This window comes from Propithecus coquereli, unplaced genomic scaffold (genome assembly GCF_000956105.1).
Source record: "Propithecus coquereli isolate 6110/MARCELLA unplaced genomic scaffold, Pcoq_1.0 Scaffold131, whole genome shotgun sequence".
In the NCBI taxonomy this organism is placed as follows: domain Eukaryota; kingdom Metazoa; phylum Chordata; class Mammalia; order Primates; family Indriidae; genus Propithecus; species Propithecus coquereli.
In genome coordinates this window covers 4,538,513-4,540,046 of record NW_012137303.1, presented here as the reverse complement: position 1 = coordinate 4,540,046, position 1,534 = coordinate 4,538,513, and positions in this window count along the sequence as shown.

Here is a 1,534-nt window from a genome sequence, read left to right as displayed (position 1 = left end):
ATTTTCTTGAAATAAAAAGTTCTGATTTTGCTCCAGACGAAATTGATGAGAGAAAGATAAACGTAGGAAAGTCTTGTTAAAATTTCCAACTCTTAAAAATAAAATGTGGTATATGTATACCATGGAATTCTACTCAGCCACAAAAAACAATGGTAATCTAGCATCTCTTATATTATCCTGCATAGAGCTTGAGCCCATTCTACTAAGTGAAGTATCCCAAGAAAGGAAAAACGAGCACTGCATATGCTCACCATCAAATTGATATTGACTGACTTAACTCGACACTTAAGTGCACACATAGTAGTAACATTCATCGGGTGTCAGGGAGGGGGGCGGAGGGCATGGGTATATTCACACCTAATGGGTGCGGTGCCCACTGTCAGGAGGATGGACACGCTGGAAACTCTGACTCAGGTGGGGCAAAGGCAATATATGTAAACTAAAACATTTGTACCCCTGTAACATGCTGAAATAAAAAAATAAAAATAAATCCAAAGGAAAAATGATTTAAAAAACAAGTAACGCTTTTTCAAGCTGAAATAATAAAATATCTTCCAAAGAAAAAGTAATCAGGCCATTAGCAAGCTTTTCATTGCTAATACTGGAAGCTATGGAAGAATGAAGTCGCAATATGAGGAATAGTGGAAATGAAAAGGGCTGTTGTACAAGAATCCTATACCAACCAAGACCTTATTCACTGGTGAAAATGAAAGATACATATTTGAGGTTATACAGGAATTCTGAGAATTCTGTTGCAACAATAACAATTCACTTCAACAATAACAATAACAACAATAAACATATAAACCAGAAAAGAAAACTGAAAATTTTAAAGTGCAGAAAAGTATAATAAGAGAAAAATGATATGCAGGCTACCTAGCTAGGTATCTAGCTAGCTTGCTAGATATAGGTGGATATAGAAACCTGCGCATATATAGCAATATGCAGGGCTACATGTGGTCCTGTTCAACCGGATTTGCAGTTTCTGGATGTCATCTTATCTGAAAGTTTGGTGCCCTGGCTGATTGCGCTGGTTTCTATACCATACAAATTATTGCATTTTGAATATCTCCCTTGCAGTATAAGTTATTACATTTACAGCTTCTGGAAATTTTCGAGAGAACTTTTGAAACAAAAAGTAAACACTGGCCTTGGTCTCTCTTCAGTATTATAAGCGCAGCTTGGTGGAAAAAATAGTAACTATCTTAAGTTTCAGTGAATAGTCATAAGTAACTAATAGTAACAATAGTGACTATCTTCAGTGGGAAATTTCAATAGAATTCCCAACTTAACAATGGAAAATATGAAAGAAATAGTAACTAAAAAAATAAAGAAAGAAAAAGAAAAACAGTGGTGTATAGTTAAGTACCAAATAAAATAAGATGGAAGGAATGAAATCAAGTTAACCAGTTTTTAGGGTAAATATGAATAGTAATTAAAGAAATCTTAAGTCAAAGGGAAAAATGAAAGTGAAATGACAAACTCTCTAGGAAATAATAAAAGGAATACTTCTTAACAATATCTATAAACGTAG